The 21973-nt window shown below is 39.6% G+C and overlaps 1 protein-coding gene across 8 annotated transcripts in view; it reads right to left on the reverse strand.

Moving 5' to 3' along the window:
* Nucleotides 1-21973, reverse strand: part of FREM2 (FRAS1 related extracellular matrix 2) — a 163572-nt gene that overhangs the window by 51096 nt on the left and 90503 nt on the right. The window lies entirely within an intron of this gene.

Here is a 21973-nt window from a genome sequence, read left to right on the forward strand (position 1 = left end):
TGAAAATAATACAAAGGAACTTCCCTAAATGATTTCCAATTCAGATCTCTCTTCTGAGTTTTGGACCTTGATAACTGGCTGCCTACACAACGCCATGCTGTGGGCACCTCAAGGTAAACTCTCAAACAGAGGCAGTAGTAGAGTCACCACCACTGCCCACCCCCTGGTTTCTCTCTATGTCACTGCCACTACCTTAGATGCAGCCAGCATCACCTGACATTGAACTCTCCCAACAGCAACTTCGCTAGGCTCTTAACCAGAGGCCATCCCCCAAAGCAAATCTCATCGTGGCAATCCCTTTGCTGAAAGCCTTTCAATGTTTCAACGCTCTTAGGGCTGCTAACAGACTTTAACATTGGTTAAAAACACTGGTTTGTAAAACACTAAACATTTGGTCTCAGTTTGCCTTTTAAATCTCATTTTGGCCTCTTTTCTACCCCAAAATCCAGTGTCTTGAATGTCTTAAATGTGGCACTCCCAGTCTTTGCTATACCACTGCCATTGCTTTGAACACTCTTCCCTCCTCACAGGATAGCTCCGGTTTCAGATTTTTTTTATTTTTATTTTTTAGACGCACCACGCGGCTTGTGGGATCTTAGTTCCCTGACCAGGGATGGAACCCAGACTCCCTGCAATGGAAGCGTGGAGTCCTAGACCACTGGACACCAGGGAATTCGGGTTTCAGTAGAAGTCACTTGTGCTGGGGAGCACCCTGTCTTCCCTCGTCAACCCCGCCCCCTCCCCAGTCGCCTCAGGCTTGTATCCCTCACTGTCTCTGAGCTCTCTAAGGGGAGGAATTAAGCCTCCTTTACTCACTGCTGTTTTCCTAACACTTAGTGTAATCAATGTCTGGCCGTAGGTGCTCAATTAACGTTTGCGGAGGTAATGAACCTCGTGTAAAACAGGATCACTGATTTGCCAGAGCAAATGAATAAATACGTCTTTGTGGTGGCTGAGTTAGAAGACAACCGTCCTTAGCATCAGGCAGTGGGAGTTACAAAGCCTCAGAAGGAGGATGAAGTGCTCCTCTTTGCAGTAAAATGACTGTGGAGGGCTGACCTTTGAATCTGGAGCAGGTCCACAGGGGCAAGGGAAGCCCACCACAATGAACTCCAAGAGGAGGGGTTTTTTTTACTTTCACTTTTTAAATACTTTGCCTCCAGGCATTTCCAAGTTGGATGTGCATTAGAATCTGCCAAGGAGATTTAAAGATACAGATGCTCGTTCTCACCTCCAATTTATCGAATCATAATTTCCAATGGGTTCCCCCAGGCACCAGTGTTTTCTCTTTTTCTTTCTTTCTTTCTTTCCTTCCTTTCTTTTCTTTCTTTCTTTCTCTCTCTCTCTCTTTCTTCCTTTCTTTTTCTTTCTTCCTTTCTTTCTTTCTTCCTTTCTTCCTTCCTTTCTTTCTTCTTTTCTTTCTTCCTTCCTTCCCTCCTTTCTTCCTTTCTTTCTTTTTTTAAGCTGACTATATTTTTTAGAGTAGTTTTCAGTTCAGAATTGTTTTCAGAGCAAAACTGAGCAGAAGGTACAGAGATCTACCATATACTCCCAGCCCCACCCATGTATCTCACCAGTGCTTTTGAAAACCTCTACAGGTCTCAGCAACCTTCAGGTTGTTTTAGCTCATGTCAGTGTCTTTAGCAAATAATAAGTAATGGTTAGATACCACACTAATTGTTTTGATTTCAGTATCTTACTTCATCCTTACAGCCACCCTATGAGGTGCGTTACTATATTAGTCTTCTTTTCACAGATAAGGAAACTAAGGATTAGGGAGATTAAGAGATTTGCCCAAAGTCACACATCAGGGAAATGGTGGATTAGGATCCATGCCTAGATAAAGTGTGTACCCTTAACTAAGCTAACTAACCTTAACTAAGGCAACCATAATACAAAAGGTTGTCAGAAGATTTTAATGAACATAATTTCTACCCTGAATTCAATGTATGTAGGTTTATCATATAGAAATGCTAACATAAGTGTACAAAGATACATACACAAGTATGTTGTACTTCATTTGTACTAAGGCACAATTGAAAACAAGCCCAAAATCCCTCAGAAGGGGACTGGTTGAATTACAGTTCATTCAGAAAATGAAAGACCAGGCTATGAAGTTGATTTTTTTTCTTTCCTTTTTTTAAGGTAGAAAATCTAGTGAAGACATTGACATCTGGTTAAAGACAGTTTTGTGATTTTACACCCTCTACTTGGCTTCCTCAGCAGCAATGATAGATTAAAAATTAAAGATAGCATGCCATTTCTTTTTGGTAGCTTTGAAGACTTTCCCTTTATCATTATTATGCTTGATAAGGAAAGGGAGAGCTATGCTCAAAATCTCTGTGAACTAAGAACGTAACAGAACAACAGGTCATCATAGTGGTGAGTGGAGCGCAAAGCAAAGGGTTCTGCTGGCCTCTTAAGTCTGCACAAAGGCTGTGAATCAACACTGGAGCCATAGAAACCAAAGGAAAACGGAACTCAAGAGTGAGGGCAAAATAAACATATTTTCAGCCATTAAAGACGAAGAGGTTTTCTTACCTACAGATGCACACTGAGAAAGTGCTAAAAGCACAGAAGAAAAGTAAAATCAAATGGAGGAACTGGATGCAAGACACTTTACTGAGCAATCAATAAAATATGCTGGTAAATCCAACTATTGATTGCAAGCATAAACAATCACTGTAACTGATATTCTCAACTTGACGCTGAAACTGAAACTTGAGACAACAGAGAGGAAGTTATAAACAGATGAATTCAGTGGGTGTCTAGACTATTCCATGTCCTTGTCTTTTTCAAGAGAGTAAACTTTGTTAGGCAGATAGTAAAGTATCGTCATGAAAATTATGAGTTGCCACCAAAAGGACAGAAACCAGTAGAAAATAAAGATCACAAAGGATACGGAAAACTTTCTTGGCATAACGAGAAGCTGTGAAGGAGGGAAAAAAATAAAGGAAAAATCCACATGCAGAAACCCCAAATTAAAAGCCCAAGTACATTGCCATAACTAGAATAAGGCAAACGGCTTAACTTTCCTTATTTAAAACAGATGGGCTGGATTAAAAAACAAACAGACGTAAAAAAGTAGCTGTAAACAAAATTTGAGGAAAATATGAAAACTATAAGGATGTAAGAAAGCTACGTTAAGCCAACAGGAAAAAAGTAAGGCAGCGTAGTAACATTAACAACAGTCCAAATACAATTTAAAGCAAATTCATTAATACAGAGGAATTCCACACAATACAAAACAACGGCCAACCAAGATTATCTGACATTCTTGAATTTGTATTGAAATATATAAAGCAAAAACTGACGATTATAGGAAAATATTGATTAATCTACGATTATAGTGGGTTTTTTCAATCTTACCATGCTCAGAAAATGATAGATGAGGCAAAATAATTTAGTAGGAATATTAAAAAATATCGCAACATAACCTTTGTCTACAGCATGTATCCCTGACCCCCAAAACAAAAGATTGGTATCCGAAATAAATGACAACTTTTATAAATCTGCAACAAAAATGTTAACAGCAAATGGAAAAACTGAAAAATTATATAAACATTCAAAGCTCAGGAGAGAAAACTTTCACTGTTATATGTAAATAATCTTAAAATGAGATATTATTTAATATTCATAAGATTAGCAAAACCCAAATAGTTCAACAGTGTGTGGAAACAGACATTCTCAGATGCTCTGGTAGAAAGGCAACTGATTCAATCACTTTGGAGAGATTTGGCAATATCTGGGAGAATTGAACTTGCACGTCCAGCATGACCCATCAATTCTATCTTTAGGTAATCACCCTGGAAAAGTTCCCTACATGTATATTCAGGAATATTTACAAATATATTTAGTGCAACTCTATGTATACATACAAAACCCAATGTCAGTAGGGCAGTAGGGGAATGGATAATAACACTCATCTAAATTCATCAAAATAACCAGATCTTGAAAACACGATGCTGATTTAAAAAAAAAAAAAAAGCAAGTTGAAATAGATACTTATCCAGTTTGCGATCATTGCTACTTTGGAGGACCATGGTAGTTGAATGGTACTAGAAGGAAACTTATGTTTTATGTCTAGTGTTTGATTCCTTTAAAGGACCTGAGGCAACTAAGAAAAATGGCACACTGGTTAATTTTAGATAGAGCACACATTACGCTGTACAATTTTTGTACATTTCTGTAAAGAAAAAAAAATTTTACATGATAGTTATTGAATGGTATGTATAAAATAATCCATGTTGTTCATACACATATTATTGATGCACAGAAAAATAAGAAAGAATATATATCAAGTTGCTAACTGGTTATTTCTTAGAGATGGGATTATGAGGAAATTTTACCTCCCTTGCTGCACATTTCTTCCACACACTAATTTGCTATATATTTTACATTTTTTCCCCAAGTAGCATCTATTACGTTTGTAAATAGGAAGACAAAAAATTAGATTAACTTCCTTCTATAAATAACATCTTGTAAAAAATTAGTTTTAAATAATTTTGACTGGGCCTTTCCCTACTTTTCTTTCAAAAAATATGTAAACACACATTCTTAAGAAAGACCTAATATTTAGTCTCTAAAAAGCACTTTCAAAATTCTTGTTGAAAAAAAAAAGGTCAAATATATGTTTGAGTATATATCAGTTTAAAGGCATGTTTTGACATTTCTTTTCCTTGCCAACTATAATTTTCTCAGAAAGAATAAAGAAAAGTCAGGACATGTCTAAAATGCTTATAACTTAAGGACTGAATCCTCCCAAGATTTCAGCTGACAATATGTGGTGAGCCTTTCTCCAAAAAAGATACTGCAATCAGAGATTCTACTGTCGATCTAGTTTCACTCCAAAACTCTGATTTTGTCTTTTTCAGGGTCGATACAAGTTTAAAATAAAATTTAAATGTTAAGGTCATCAGAGTTTTCCACCATCCAGTAGCATTTGAAGAAGGCTTCCTGAATATTCTTTATTCAACAAATATTTCTGAGAACCCATCTCTAGGAGAGTGTTTTTAAAACTCTTTTTTGTTTCTATCCTATATGATATCACATCATATAAACAAGGGAGAGGAAGGAAAACTGGTTATATCTCTCTAACTGATTTCTCAACTCAATGGATTCAATTTACAATTTCCTAAACAGTATTCTTTGTAGCATCTAAAACTGAATGTAATGATAAGTACTAAGCAAATAAGAGATATCTTGCATATGTGAAAAAGACATTTACTATCTCATGAGTGGGATAGAAAAAGATCTGAAAACAACTTAAAAGCTCATCAATACGGACTTTTTAAAATATGTTACAGCCACCCTGTGGAATACTATGTAGCCATTAAAAAGAATCAGTAGGTTTATGACACAAAAAGTTTTGTGTCATACACTGTTATGTGAAATAACTATAACATAAAATACTATGCATAAAAAGATCAAGTAGAATAACAAACGTTAATTGAGTATTTTCAGTATGCCTGAATTGCTCTAAGTGCTCATAACCTTTTGAGGTAGGTATTATCATCTCCACTATACAGATAAGGAAACTGAAGCCCAGGAGCTCCAGATCAATAGCCAATAAGTGGAAAAGAAGTCAGACTGCCTCCCTCTAGAATATGTGCTCGTTGCCTCTTCACTATAACAATAATTACTTCTAATCAAAGTAAAAGAAAATGTGTGCATGTAATTGTGTGTACAGAAAAGCCACACATTGTACTTAAGTGACCTCAAGGGAGAGGTGTGGGTCTGAAGAGGGAGATAAGACTACTGCCATTTAGTTTATGTACTTCTCCATGGTGCTCATGTAATAATTTTGTGATGAAAGTATTAATACTAAGCAAGAATTAATCTGCATAACACACCTCCATTAAACATAACCTCAAAACAGTAGATTTAAGAAAAACATTTATTACAGAGTGGAAAGTCTCTTCTCTCTTGTTAAAATCTTTAAAACATTTTTTTACCCTTAACAGATTCTGGCATCTTTACCAACTTGCTGCAGTATTTCTCAGTGGTGTGGATGAGTATCCTCTCTAGGGAACTGAGAAGTTATTGCACTTTCCAAAAAATCATTATCTAAGACTCTGCAAGGTCCTGCAAGGTTTGTGCCTTTCCATTTTCACATCTAACCTCCTCCCAGTTGACAGCCGTCAAGCAAGTCCTGCAGCTCATACTTCACGTGGCGCTTTTCACGCTGTATTCACATGACTCATTTACTCACTCATCTCCCTCATTAGACAGAGACCTCCCCAAAGGCGGAAATCAAGTACTACTGTCATCCATAAACTCCAATGAGAAGTGTGGAGCCTGACATACGAGGTCATAAAATAATGTGTGGAGACGTAAGCTAAGACTGATACTGCTTCCCGTCTCTAATCCAAAGTAATCATCACTATGGCTCTAAAGCTCATCTTGTGAAAACACACCAATTACTATTAAAGCTAGTGCAAGAGTAATATTATGATGTAATAGCTACTTTTACTGAGTGTCTGCCTCTGCAGGTCACATCAGAATCTCCAGAATCTTTGTTATATTACCTATCGTGCTCCCAACACAGACTTATAAGGTCATTATTTTTATCTGCTGTTTACAAAAATGAAATTGAAACTTAGAGAGATTAAATAATTATCTCAAGGTCACATAGCTCATATATAGTGGAAGCAGGATTCAAATGTAAGTTTCTAAGACTGCAAAATCTGTGCTTTTTTTATTATGTAGTACTTTCTCTGAAAATGATTAAAAAATGGAAAAATGAGCATTTTTAGAATATTTTTCTTTAAAGAAGTGTAATGAGAGTCTGTAAAGACAGAGACACAATATTCCATGTAAGAGAAAAATTAGAATGTTATAGATCAGTATTCCTCAGTTGTGAAGGTAAATTTCTTCATTAAAAAAACAAGAGCAGGGCTTCCCTGGTGGCACAGTGGTTGAGAGTCCGCCTGCCAATGCAGGGGACACGGGTTCGTGCCCCGGTCCGGGAGGATCCCACGTGCCGCGGAGCAGCTGGGCCCATGAGCCATGGCCGCTGAGCCTGCGCGAGAGGCCGCAGGGGTGAGAGGCCCACGTACCACAAAAAAAAAAAAAAAAAAAAAAAAGAAAATTAAGATACCACCTTATTCTTAAATTCTCCATTCATTTAAAATTGTTACTGCTCCCCAAATCACCCATCAGAAGGCATGCATGTATATTTTTATTCCTGCGGACTAAAAGTGAATTTCATAAAATTTCAGAGTCTGCAGAGACTTTGACATCGGGGTGATTTATGTGGGAATCCCAGCAGCTGAACGAAGAAAGATTACGGCCAACATGGTGTCAAACACAACCTGTGTGAGGTCTCAGGAATAAAAGCATGTGGTTGACACTCAAAAAATAAATAACCTTGACCACAGACTGTTCAATAACCGACACTTGAAACATGCCTGCAGGCGGCGAAGGAAGGGACTCCAAAATAAATAGCCAAAGCTGCTCCACTTCCAGCTGAGGGGATGTGCTCCTTTTTTGTAAGAAGCCTCCTTCTCTGTTCTTCCTTGTGAGTATTACTCAGTAGGAGTGGCCGACTCTGCTCCATTGCTTCTTAGCTAGAACCTGAAAAATGGTCCCAGGAATCTTCCATCCTCTTGCAGTGTGATGGGGAAAAAACACAGGAAACTGTTACAAGCCATGAGTGCAAGTCCCCTTTCAGTCTCTTCTGAAATGCCTGACATTAGGGAAGTCAACCTCTTTGGTTCTTGGATTTCTTTTTTTTTTTAATTTTTATTGGAGTATGGTTGCTTTACCATGTTGTGTTAGCCTCCACTGCACAACAAACTGAATGAGCCATACACATACAGATATCCCCTCCCTTTGGGACTTCCCTCCTATTCATGCACCCCGATGTTCACAGCAGCACTATTTACAACAGTCAGGACATGGAAGCAACCTAAATGTCCATCGACAGAGGAATGGTTCTTGGATTCCTGGTCTGCAAATGGACGAAACCCAGTTCAGCTGTGCGAAGTCAGATCACGAAGCTTTCGGGTCTGTGCACCTTCTTCCTGGTCTTCTCGGATTGGTGGTTTTCTCGTGGATAACGATATTAGCTTGCAGCTATTTCTCTCATTCAACATTTTATCTATGCTGTCTTCATTTTTTATTGAAAACAGTTGCTTCCTCTCAAGGAAAAATAAGAGTTAAAAAACCATTCTTTCTCATAAATGGTTTGCACATTAAAGAGAAACCATAAACCCAGATGATAGAAGTGTAGGCATTATGATTTTCATGTGACTTCTCATATTCAGATAAAATGTACTCAGTAATATACATGGGTCCTAAGAAAACATCGTGTTTAATCCTTTAGATTTGTGTTTTGTTTTCATTTATAGAGGATGAAATCTGTCTAATATTTTTAAAAAGTGAAATTAAAAACAATAGAGCCATATAACCTCCTGGGATAAAAGGAGCAGCCCTGAGTTAGGACTGAGTTGTGTGAACTAAGTGGTTAAAAGGTAGCTCAGGGACTTCCCTGGTAGCCCAGTGGTTAAGAATCTGCCTGCCAATGCAGGGGACACGGGTTCGAGCCCTGGTCTGGGAAGATCCCACATGCCGCGGAGCAACTAATCCCATGTGCCACAACTGCTGAGCCTGTGCTCTAAAGTCCGCGAGCCACAATTGCTGAGCCCACGTGCCACAACTACTGAAGCCCGTGTACCTAGAGCCCGTGCTCCACAACAAGAGAAGCCACCGCAATGAGAAGCCAGCGCACCGCAACAAAGAGTAGCCGCCGCTCGCCGCAACTAGAGAAAAGCCTAGTCTTTATCCTTTTGAATCCTTTGAATGTCTTTATCCTTTTCCCTCTATAATACCACTCTCTCCTGGTTCTTCTCTCATTTCTCTTCCTTCTCCCCTATTCTTTAATTGTGAGTGTTTTATTTATTTATGAATCTATTTTCTTTTTCCTTCTTTTTTTTAACATCTTTATTGAAGTATAATTGCTTTACAATGGTGTGTTAGTTTCTGCTTTATAACACAGTGAATCAGCTATACATATACATATATCCCTATATCTCCTCCCTCTTGCATCTCCCTCCCACCCTCCCTATCACCACCCCTCTATTTTTTTCTTTTATTTTAAAAAATATTTTGGTTGTGCTACATGGCATGTGGGATCTTAGTTCCCTGACCAGGGATAGAACCTGTGCCCCCTGCATTGGAAGCACAGAGTCTTAACCACTGGACCACCAGGGAAGCCCTGTTATTATTATATCAGCAGCTGCATTTGGGGACCTTCATATGAGTTAGCCAGGTGAAATATGAGAACATGGAGTGGGGGGACTTTCCAAGCAGAAAGGGTGGCAGGAAGCTAGAGCAGACAATGAATGGACAGCCTCACGTATTTGGGGACTGCAGAGAATTTGGAGTGGTTGGTATGCTACTCCGGGTGAGGAGATGGGGGGAATGGGGAAAACAGAAGGCAATTATCCACGTCATGTGTGGTACGCTATGGCGCTGGAACCTCGTCACAGAAGTTATCACACGAGAGGTGGGCTCAGTTTTAAGAAGGGGACTGATGTGATAAAATATGCATTTAAATGGTCTGGAGGATGGATGCATGTTGGGTGGGGTGGGCAAACTGGAAGCAGAGAAACTAGTTAGCAACTGCAGAAATCTAGGCCAGGTATGAGGCTGGCTTGCACGATGTGGTAGCAGTTCAGATGGGCGAAGACAGTAAGCATACAACATTCAGAGATATAAAGGAGACAGAGTCAAGGATTTGGGGTAGGGAGTGGGAGACAGGAGTCTAGTCATGGGAGAACTAGTCACCAAGATTAAGAATACAGGAGGAGGGCTTCCTTGGTGGCACAGTGGTTAAGAATCTGCCTGCCAGTGCAGGGGACACGGGTTCGAGAAGATCCCACATGCCGCGGAGCAACTAAGCCCGTGCACCGCAACTACTGAGCCTGCGCTCTAGAGCCCACGAGCCACAACTACTGAAGCCCGCGTAACTAGAGCCCGTGCTCTGCAACAAGAGAAGCCACCGCGATGAGAATCCCGCGCACCACAACAAAGAGTAGGCCCCGCTCGCCGCAACTGGAGAAAGCCCCCGCACAGCAACCAAGACCCAACACAGCCAAAAATAAAAAGAAGAAGAAAAAAAAATAATACAGGAGGAAAACCAGGTTAGAGCAAGGACTACTGCTGCTCTTTATTTTTTTCTTTGATTTGCTTTGATTTCTTTCAGAAGCTAAGGCACTAGGGCCATGGTTACTTGTATGCCTATATTACTTTCACTGTTTCAATAGAAAAAGAAGAAAAGAAATGAATTCCATACATAATTATTGGGTCTCCCATAATTATAACACAAGGGTTTAATGCAGCTTCCCTATTCACAGAAATGTCACGGGATATCATGTTTTGAACGAGGTAATGAAGCTGTCCTCAGAGAATTAATCAAACATCTCCTGCTAACAGTTTATTTGTCCTCTCAGTATCCTGAAGTAGGTTAATACATAGTGCTATTAAGATGTACTGACCAGTGGTTGAGAGTCCACCTGCCGATGCAGGGGACGCAGGTTCGTGCCCCAGTCCGGGAAGATCCCACATGCAGCAGAGCGGCTAGGCCCGTGAGCCATGGCCGCTGAGCCTGCGCGTCCGGAGCCTGTGCTCCGCAACGGGAGAGGTCACAACAGTGAGAGGCCCGCGTACCGCAAAAAAAAAAAAAAAAGATGTACTGACATTTTAAAAAACTTCAAAATATGTATTCTGGACCAATGTCAGTTAAGACGTGCAAGCTTGATTCATTGGGAGGATAACAATCCCCTGGAAAGTGGGTATAAATCTCTGTACTTCTTTCAACCGTGTTGTGTAGTGTAGGTAGTATTTTACCAGTTTACTGAGCTGCAGACCACGCACCACAGATTCACAAGTGTAAAAGCAGCATCTGTACTATTTATAATTTTACTTTGTACTTAGAGGATCACCTTGCAGCGCTGAGATTGTGAAGGACCCTATGGGTTTGGCTTTTTAAAGCTTTCCCTGGCAGTGAGTGTGGTCCTGAAAATTATCCCTTTGAAGAAGTGTGATTCTTGAACAACAACAAAAAGAAGAATGAGCTTCTTGTTGGCATTTTGACCAGAATTTCAGCTTTGTGGCATCCTTCCTGAGACAGTGAAACAGATTGTTTGTGAAACACCCTCAGGGAAATTGAAGCTGAGATACATTTCAGCCCTATGAAGTGTAAAGAGAAAGCTATTTCTCTCTTACAATGTCAATATTCTGACTTTCCTGACTCTTTTATTATTAAGTACTGGCTAATAAAGTTCTACCAACCATTTAATTTCTTTTCCCAGGACTGTGTTTAACTCAGTGACTGCTGTCACAGCCCGAGGGGACATGTGACAATGCACATCAATTTCTGGGCTGCCAAATGCCGTGACTCAGTCTTTTTGATTCTTTGTGTGGCTTTCCCAGAACCTCTGGTCCCACTGGATGCCCCTTTGAAAGCACCCATTGCACGTGGAGCCTGGTTTGATCAGCTGCCATTTTTGTATCTGTTTGCCTATTTCCTTGTTGGAATCCTCTATGGATTGGGCCTGTCTTGTTCATCACAGTGTCCTTGGTGCCTTGGGGGATGCCCACTACTCAGAAGGGGGGCTACTAGGTGCTATACAGTGCTGATGTATATACATAAGGAGTGAGGGCAGGACAAATCCTTCATCTCTTTTCCCCTGGCACAGCATCTGGTGCATTAGAGATGCTCAGCAAACATTTTAAATAAATAAATGTCTGAATATACATTGTTTCAGTTGTCTGTTTCACTACGGCAGAATGAAGACCTGTGTCCTTTTTTTTTTTTGCGGTACGCGGGCCTCTCACTGTTGTGGCCTCTCCCACTGCGGAGCACAGGCTCCGGACGCGCAGGCTCAGCGGCCATGGCTCACGGGCCTAGCCGCTCCGCTGCACATGGGATCCTCCCGGACCGGGGCACGAACCCGTGTCCCCTGCATCGGCAGGTGGACTCTCAACCACTGTGCCACCAGGGCAGCCCAACCTGTGTCTTAGAGAAAGGATGCAGCGATGCTTTATGTCTCTAGAAGTGTGAAGGGAAAGTTTTATCCCTAATTTTAAGTGCTTCAAATTGTTACAAATGGCCTAAAGAAAAGAGGTGGTTTTAGTTTTAGCTACATCTTATAATCCTAACATAGATTATTATTGTGATTATCTGTACCATGATGTAGTCCACTGGTTTTATCAAATGATATTACCCGTATACTTTACAGGGTAATCTTGTATCTCTTGAGGTCAGTAGCAAGTTTCTTGATGTCTATTAAAAGAAGATTTAAGGCCAATGACAAAAAAAAAAAGGTATGTATATGACTTGTAAACTAGGAATAAAGGGAGAGAAAAAGAGATTCAAATTTCTGCTTCAGTAAGAAAGAACGAAGACCTGCTTCTTAGGGAGATCATAAACCCTATCAGCCTCCCGTGAAAGGTAACATCTACCTGTGCAGAGCACGTAAGATATACAGAGAACAGGGACGCCCATTCAAGGTCTCTAATTCGAGAAGAACTACTTCCGGTTGGTGACAAGTTTCTCAGGGAAGCAAACTAACAAGTTTCACATTTCTACAGTGACCAACGGACATACCAACAGTGTCAGAAAATAGTACCTACATTCCAAAATGTTTTTCTTAATTTTTCATTCTAATACAATAAAAGGAGATGCTGTTGTCTATTTAGTAATGGATTTTTATGAAGTGTATGTTCTCAACAACAGACCATCAGTACATAGTGCATTGCCTGGGCTTACTAAATAAATACACAGACCTCTGTGATTTCACCGTAGTATTTCACAGACTTTTGCCTCTCTTTACATCATGGAGCATGCAGGTCAAGACTGTAAGTGTTCTGCTTTCAGCCAAGTCGTAGTTTTGGTTTATCGGCATTTACTCTGTGCTTTATAATTTCAACAAAAGAATACACTAGACCTATGTTGCTGGTGAATAATTTGGAATTTCCGATGCTACTGCTAACATTTACTAAGAGATCTTTTCTAATTATTCAGTCTCTTATGAATTTTATTGTTTTTGATTATAATATCTCTTTTAATAATTTTAAGCTTACAAACTCTGAAGTCTAGTATCTGAGAAGTTGCTTCCCAGATTTATGTGATTTTTAGCACTAACATGGAATTCAGCTGTGACTGAGACCTTGCGCTTCCTATAACATGTGTAGTGATCTGCTTCCAGGGTTTGAGTGATAATACATCAGCAATATTTATCCACACCCTCCTGTGTGGAAAAGATGGGAATCAGGCAGATGGTGTTACCATGAAAAAGACAAAACAAACACAAGACAGCATTTATCCATGAGGACTTGACAAGACAGCCCAAACCCAGTCCTTCAGAAGGGAAACCCTTCCACTGGACAACTTGCTAAATGATGTGGAAAAGCAATGCTTTTCCTTGTGCAAGTGAACTACCAGACTCCATCACATGTTCTCTTAATGATCCTGGAGGAGTTATAATTGGTAAAAGGTGAACCAAAATAATTCATGTATAAGTTAGCCTTACGTCTATAACTGCTAACATTTTAAGTATTCTAGGGTCCTCAAGTCTGCATGCACAGAAAAGGATACAGTTTGTTTCATTTCTATTAGCATGCCTCATGCTATTTTTGAGTATTACAGTGTAGAATATACAGTGTAGAATATCTATTAAATATACACGCTGCCAGTACAGTATGAAGTGGGCCCCATAGCGGTTGGCGCCATGGACTCTGTGGTCAGCCTGGCTCAATGCTTCTCAACTGTTTGACCTTGAGCAGGTTACCTAACCGCTCAAAGACAATAAAACTGAGGCATAACACAACCAGGCTCATAGTCCGTGTGTCTGTGTGTTAAATGAAATCATTCAAGTAAGAGGTTTAGCACACCTGTTATTGTTATCATATATAATAGTTATAATATAATAGTTATAGTTACAATAACTATATATTATACTTATCATTACATGACATATGTGATATCTATGGAGCCCTGAAACATAGAGACATGAGTTAGTTTAATACTGCAAACAGTATGATCCTATTCAATAGTGTAACCTTAATATCTTAGAACTACCCTAGCAGACAACATATCTGCAAGTTTACATTCCATGGATTTGAGAGCTTATTTCTGGGTGAACTGTCCCTATGTCCTGGCACGGCTCCCTGTGCTCACTTTCTGGTGAGCCATAAGGTCATTCTTCAATGTAAGTTATACAAAGCGGTGAGCTGTTCTCACAAAGAACTCTGGAGCCTTTGCCTTTTCTGGTAACAGCGGTGAATGTTTCCATGCGACTGGTAGCAGAGATTCAAGTGGCTGCTTGCCAAGCTCGTGTGTGTGCAGAGGAACAAAGCTCTGAATGCCTTTCCTGCTGTGAGCAGTATACTGCATCAACAGTTTCAAAAAGATCAGTTCCCAACAGCATAGCAGCAAGTTCCTTTAGAGCCGGTGACCATACCAGGTACCCCGCTGCTAATGAACCCACTCCAGCAGCCTCGGACCCCTGCTTACTTGCCTTTATTTTGTGTCCCTGTACCCAAGCCCCACGTGGAGCTGTTTCCTATTAACAGCTGGCCTGCTGGGCTCTGAGTTCAGCCAGGTCCAGAATTAAGAAGAGAGGACTGGACCCTGTGGGTCCTCCCAAGGCCAAGCCTGGGAAGTCTCCCTTCTCTCTCCCCTCCAATTCATATTCAGCGAATGACTCACTCATTCACATTCACCAATGCTCTTTTTCTTCCTGCCCTCTCCCCTTCACGAGTTTGTTAAAAATGAATTAATCCTGTAATTTCGAAAGCCCTCTCCTGAAACCATTACAATTAAAAAAAAATGATGTGAAGTGACTCTATATCATAAAATGGTTTATGTTTAACCCAATGGAGGTACAGAATGAGGGAACTAAACCACACTATTTTAGTTCTAAGTTATTTTAAAAACCCGTTTGTTTTAAAGGCCTAAAGGTGCACTTGTTACCTGACAACTCCAATAATATACTTCATTTTGTATATTTCCACAATTTTTTTGTAACATAACAAGTGACACTTAATTACTATTTGCAGCTAACAGCTAGAACAACCTGTCCATTAACATTTAGTAGAAATACGTTCTAATAACCTTCCATTATTGAACTCGGCATATTTGAACAGAATTGCTCAGCTTCTCTCAGCTTCCTTTCCCTAGGCTGGTTCTCTCAACTTCCTGTTAACGAATGGTTCCTCCATTCCTTGAACCTGTCAAGCACACACGTTTTTAGATACATATTTTTAAATTTCCCTCCTTACATGAGGTCCAAGTCTTAGCAGGTTTTATTCTCAGCGGTAGGTTGTTTCCTTTCCAGTCCCAATGTCCTCACCCTACAGGTCCACTTCCCTTTTTGGTTCCTATTCTGTTCACTTACACTGCTATTGAATTAATAACCTCCAAACAACACTCTGATTATTGCACTCTTTTTTTTTTTTTTTTTGCGGTACGCGGGCCTCTCACTGTTGTGGCCTCTCCCGTTGAGGAGCAGGACGCACAGGCTCAGCGGCCGTGGCTCAAGGGCCCAGCCGCTCCGCGGCATGTGGGATCTTCCCGGACCGGGGCACGAACCCGCGTCCCCTGCATCGGCAGGCGGACTCTCAACCACTGCGCCACCAGGGAAGCCCTACTGCACTCTTTTGTCCAGAAACTTTTGGGTGTTCCCTACAAAGTAAAGTCAGAACTTCTTATCTCATTCAATGGCATCCACAGTGTAATTCCAACCCATTTTTCCAGAGTCAACTGCCAATGCCTCCCACCCTTTCTTTAGTTGAGCTAGTTTTTAAAGTGCTCTCATACAGATGCTACTTGGTCCTCATGAAGATTCTGTAAAATAAGAAATTCAGGTGATAATGTACTCAAATGAGGAAAACAGGTACAAGTAGACAAGTGGATTGGTGAAGATTCCTTGACTAGAAAGCAGCAAAAATGCATCCACAGCCCAGATCTCCTAACACCTAATCCTGGAAGCTGGGCAATGAGCCTCTCTCAGAAAAGGCAATGTGGCCAAGTTGGATTGCCCTCTGCTCCCACGTCTTTCTCTCCCTCCTGCTTTCACGCATGCGATCTTGGAATACTTTGCCTTATTCTCCATTCACCTGAATCCTTTCCATCTGTTAAAGCCTTTATCTGTTCCTCCTCTTGACTCAGAGTGATCATACCATTGTTTTTAATCACACTGCTTTCTTCTCTCTGCTTTGTGGTGTTTCAAATTATTACCGAAATAAATTATTCTCCTTTAATCTTTTACGTACTTAGGTGTTTTTTTTTCCCAAATAGATTTTAAGCTCTCTGAGATCCCGGCCTATGTCTTAAGTGTCTTTATAGTCCCCACCTGTTACACTTAGTAAGTGCACAATAAATATTTGCTCTGTGTGTGGTATGTGAGATTAAATATTTTTTAAATGCAAGACATTTCATATGTTTTCCTTTATCTTATGCTCGTTTTCAAAGGGTGTAATATCTACTTCAACTAGTATTCTTCCAATGTGGAAAAATGGATATAATCTTTATTATTCAGCGAATTCTTGCAATGCCTCCCCACAGACCAGACACTCATTAAACATCCATTAGCTTTCCCTGAATCCTTAGCATTATCAACTACATTAAATAGTCTGTTAAGGGCTTCAATGCATTCATATTCTGAGCAGTCAGAAACTCATTTTTCCATTTCTTGATTTTTTAATATTTTTCTAACCCAAGCATACCACATGCGGAATGTATCTTTGTTTTGTCAAGTTGTTAGTTTAACTGAGTTTGGCCATTCCTTACAAAGACTGGTCTGGTGTTTTTTAATTGGAGTTTACACAAATGCAAATAATAGTATTCAAGAATAAAAAGGATGGCGACCAAGCCTTTCAGCTCAGTACAAATGCATAAAACCTATTTCACCCACACACCATACCATGATGTATTTTTCTAGCACTAGGAATGCTTTCTTCTCTATGGTACTCCTGCTGCTGAGAAAGCTTTTCTGATGTCTGGAAGCTTTGGAATGGCACTGAACTGAGTTACATCTACTACAGGGCTCACCGTGCTATGCTACCTTTTACATGTCTCTGGTTTATACCTACTAGCATGGTAATTTTTCTAGGGGGGTCGAGGAAGGCAGCCACTTTAGTGAAAACCCCTGCGGGTGGGCACACAAAAGCTGAAAATGGGTTCAGCTTAAGTGTTCCTTAATTAACTACCAAAGACCGACAGCAAAGATTAGTGAAATACTGTTAGCACTGACTTGCTACTCTTCCTAAGGAACACATGCTGTAGTATTAAATTGTAACCTTTACTGAAGTACTGAGGACTGAAGGCACTGACGTTCAGGATATCTGCACAAAATGAGAGCGCTGTTCTTGTGTCAGCATGTCGTTCACGTGCGAGTCTCTTCCAAACACAGTGAAGAGTTTAGCGGTTTCTTAAAGATGTAATACAGATTTAGTCAGGACATATTTCTGTCCTTTGAGCACCTGCTCTACTCTCATATAATTAAGAGTACAGAGAAAACCTTTGGTCCCAGTTGAGATTTTCAAACATCTGCGCCTAAGAAAAGTGACTTTCCGTCCAGGTGTTGGTCCTTCACTCTGCAGCCACAGAAATGGTATCCTATAAGTTCACTGAGGAATAATCTAGCTTTGGAGAATCAATTCCTTTTTTAAAAATTCAGATTGCTTTGAGTTACAAAGTTATAAAGGATGTGTTTCTTTTTAGTCCGGGAACATTTGGTCGGTGGACTCGTCATCTGGTATGCCCATTACCACAGAAACGGAGACAGCAATCAGAGCAAAAGGGGTTGGAAAGTCATGCAGGATATTTCACTCAGATTGTGTAGCAGGCTTAAATCTTTTCCCTGCTCCAATTACATAAAATTTTAGTGATTGAGCAATTGGCCACCTTCAGAAACAACACCCCTCCCTTGACCAATGTTGACCTATATTTGGATTATCCTTTTCTAGATTCTATGACAATCGTATCCCTTCAGTTATGTCATTAGGTATGACGTATTTTAATCCCTTTGATGAATTTCAGGATTCATTATAGCCTACTGGAGAAGCAAATCAAATCTTAAATAAACCTAAATTTAGGACATATATCCAACACTTTGCATCTGCGTGACATTAAGCAATTTTCTTAGCCTCTGTAAGTCTAATTTTTCCATCAATCAAATGGAGAAGATACCTTATTTTGAGATTTAACTGGATAGATAATTCATGTAAAGTCCTTTGTACGTAGTAAGTGTTCAAATGTGACAACTGTTAGTAACTGTATTATTGCACCTGAATGAAATTTGACTTTCTCCCCATTAACCTGGGCATTCTTTCTTTCCATGATGAACTGGTGAAAGCCTGCATAGACAGTACTTTATGTGTAGCAGTATTGTTTTCGCTTATAAACTATGTACATCGTAAGATTTCAACTTCTAAAACGAAAAAATATAGGAAAAATTAGTAAAATATAGGTAATACAGGTAAACTCTTCATTTTACTCCTGGAAACTGAGGTTCAGAGACATTAATAAAAGTTGACCCCAAAGCTCATAAGATATGAAGTATTCCAACAAAGATGATCACAAAGCAAATTTCTCTAAAATAAGTTTTAGGTTTATCTTTCCTATTATTTAAAAAACAAGTGAAATAGTTGCATGTTGAAAAAAAATCCCCCAAAGCTTGGAATAGCAAGAGGAATTAAGATAATGTCCTAGCTTGCTGCATGTTAGACATTACAGATTAAACATGTTTGACAGCACTTAGACACTGAAACATGTTTGATCCTTAGATTCTTTTTAGCACTTTCTTTGCTGGATTGTCATACCCTTACATTAACTACCTTTCTCTTCACTCTTTCCCATCTCTGCTTAACATTCGTGAAATGTGCTCCTTTTAAAAAAATATGAAAATCAAGTAAAATCTGTCCATGTCATAAGTCATATGAGGGCCATTTTTGCATGTCCTCTGAAGCCATCTTATCCTCTTGTATAAGCCATCTTGTATGACTTTTATTATTATCAATAGAGATAACATGTAATTTAATGTCTCTAGTGCATAACTCTGTCCTAATCTCCAGACCTGTATCTCCATTTGCCTACTCCATATCCAGCACTTTGAAGTCATGCAGCCTTTTCAAACTAACACGCCCTAAATGAACTCATTGTTTTGTCCCTACACCAGTTCTACTCCTGTTTTGTCTGTCTCAGTGAACTGCACCACGCTTAACCCAACTGCCCTGTTGGAAACGAAGATACCATTCTTTGGACTTTCCTGTCCTCTAGCCTTTCACGTCCAGTCAATTCCCATGTCATGGCCATGCTCCCTGGTCTCTTCGTCCTCATACAACCACCCTGTTCAAGCTGCCATCACCTAGCACCCATATTTCTCCAACAGCCTTCAGAGCAGTTCAATCTAGTCTCTGCATTTTAGCCACGACAGAGTAATATCTCAAAAATGCAAATCTGATTTTGTCACTCTCCTTATAACCTGTCAGAGTTTCTGATTTCTATTTCAATAATAAAACACAACTTCTTTACATGGCTACCCAATCCTATCAGATTAACTCCTTGCCCAGCCAAATTCTTCTTTGTTATTCACTCCTTTGAGCTGTAGATTTGTGCTATATCCGAGCTTTCAGTTCCCTGAAAGCATCACATGTGTTCAGCCTTTGCACTTGTGAACACACTTCCCTTCTCTCTTTGCCGGGTTACTCTGATATTGTCCTCAAATTTCAGCTAAGAAATCATGTTTTCAAAGAAGCTCTTCCTGAAAGAGAAAGATGTTCCTTCCTCAGCAGAGCACTTATTACATTTATTTTATGCTTGCCTGTTCACTTATCTGTGTACCCCCCAGAGTCTGAAAAGTCCATGAGTTCAGAGCTCATGTCCCCTTGTTGCTATTGCACTGAGAAATATGTGAGTACAGAGGTGCTTAACTCATATTTTTAATGAATAGATGTATGAATGAGTGAACTTTTGATTCTTAAAAACTATGTGCTGAAGAAAGGAGCAAATATTTACTAAACTGCAATGTGACACTATCCAGAGATTCCATCTCTTGATTTACTCCACTAGGGGATCTTTAAAGTGGCAAGTTCCTTCTTCCAAAGCTAAATTTGTGCTGTACTTTATTAAGTTAAAATTTTACGTTGTGAATTTATTTAAAGTAGAGGATACCACTGTATTTGCTTATAGTTAATCGTGTACTTTCTGGTGAAGTTTTATGTTTGTGAGTCTGTTCAGTGTACCTTTGCCTTGTTCCCTTCATTACAGTGAAAGCTCTCTGAGGGTAGGGATTATTTATTTGCTTTGTTTTATTTTATCCTTAGAAAACTTGTGGTGCTTCCCACAAGGTAAGACGTTAGTGGGACCTGAGTGATTAAAAAATAAAATAAAAAGTTAGAAGTGGAAGGGAAAGGACAAATGGGAGAAAACAGAGAGGTATACACAGGACTTCTGCTCTATTAAACGGGGGCTGGGTGATTGCTGGTAACATTCCTGACAAACTCCTGGTCCAGTGTTTGCATGGTACTCTAATGCCTTAAAATCAAAGCCTGTGGCATCCAAATTCCCCAGTCCTCTTCTGGGGTGAAAAGCTTCTAAGAGCTTTGGCTACCCCACTCCTAATACCCCTTTAGCTGTCTACACCAGGGAACTGTAATGCTCAAATGAAACACTGATGCTAATAAAACATTACCAAATATTATGTAGTAGTAGATACTGTACCTATGGTTCCACAAACTTGTCACCACTAGGCACTTGTTCTAGAGGCAGAGTGACAGTATGGAAAGGTCATATATGGGGCTCCGATTATACTAACTTTGCCACATACTGGCTTTGTAAATTCAAGTCAATCGCTTGGCCTCTCTCAGCCTTGTCATATGTAAAAAAATGACATCACCCTTTACTCTTGAAAAGATCTAGCAATGTACAAGTGAAAATGCCTGGCACTTAATAAATAATAGTTTCTTTCTGAACCTTTATTTTTTTCCCATGTGCATCTTGTAACAATCCATATGGAAAAAATTTTTTGCAAACTGAACGAAAGTAATCACTAAATGTATTTTCTATTTTAAAATTAAAGCTCTATATCTTTCTATCTATATTAATAAAAACAGAGATATCTAGATAGCAGATAGGTGTTCAGGGTGGGCTATTAATTATGTTCTGGCTGACATTCAAAATATTGGCTTCTTCTCTGAGATCAACTGAATTTAAAATAAAATTTCTGTATATTTAAATACAAAATAGAATTTCCTATTAAACTAGTCAACTAAAGCTACCGGACATTATCTAAGTTTAAGGTAGAAGTAAGACTTTCTTCAAATCCTTCTTGATAAAATCATTTCTAATTTTCATTACTTCTCAGTAAAAAACAGACATTATTATATATTTCACAGGACTGTTCGGAGCATAATGTACAAAGGACCCAGCGCTGGGCTTGGAACAGAGTATAAGCTCACAAGACACGTTAAAGCCTTTTTAACTTAACTATCACAATCATCAAAGCACTTCCCGGGTAGGTAATTTTTAACTTCCTGAGTTTTCAGACTATTTCGAATGACAGTCTTCTGACTCTCCTCCAGTTTGTGAACCAAAAGATTCATCCACCGAGTTTGTTCCTCTTTTTATCTACCATGAGGAAAATTCAAGATGGACAGAAAAATATTCAAGTCCTGGGGTCCTATCTCTCAGTTTACGGCTCTCACTTTCATTACAAGATGACTCACAGTCTTTCCTCTTGTTCTCTTTTCTCACAAGAAAGCACAAACTGTGTTTTTGAACTGTGATGATTAAGACCGTTTTGCTCCTTTTTCTGCTCAGAAAGAGGGATTATTTTATGGGAATTAGGTTTCCCTCAGGAAGAGTAGTCTAGGATAAACCCTCCCCCTTTTGGGAAGCCTGTTGGACTCAATTTTCCATATATTACCTTCCTCGTTCGTTTAATAGCCTCGTCTGATGGGTTTC

This window comes from Delphinapterus leucas, chromosome 18 (genome assembly GCF_059928025.1).
Source record: "Delphinapterus leucas isolate spDelLeu-1000000601 "Yukka" chromosome 18, BTC_Dleu_Yukka2, whole genome shotgun sequence".
NCBI lineage: Eukaryota > Metazoa > Chordata > Mammalia > Artiodactyla > Monodontidae > Delphinapterus > Delphinapterus leucas.